Genomic DNA, 364 nt, shown 5'->3' on the forward strand with positions numbered 1-364 from the left:
GGGAACAAGTGTGCTTCTAAAAATAAAACCATGTGGGAGGGGTTTTAGTTTCACTGAAGCCTTGAAAATCAGTGTGAGCGGGTCTGCTGGGGCCTGGCAAGCTTAGGACATTGGACAACATTAGCTTCACTTCTTACTAAGGAGGTGGGGAGTGGGAAATGTGTGTCCAGCATTAACCCCTCAAATGCTGCCACGTAGCTGCCAGGCTCCGGGCAGAGTTGCTCAGTTTCTGCTCTGTTGTCGCACACAAAATAGCGAGCTCTTTTAATAGGAAACTACCCTTAACACTCGGCCCTGTGGCTTTTACCTCCCTTCAGAAGGTTTCATGACTCAGCAGCACAGATGGGTCCATCCCTCTCAGACT

This window comes from Gavialis gangeticus, unplaced genomic scaffold, assembly GCF_001723915.1.
Source record: "Gavialis gangeticus isolate Ggan-Ray unplaced genomic scaffold, GavGan_comp1, whole genome shotgun sequence".
NCBI lineage: Eukaryota > Metazoa > Chordata > Crocodylia > Gavialidae > Gavialis > Gavialis gangeticus.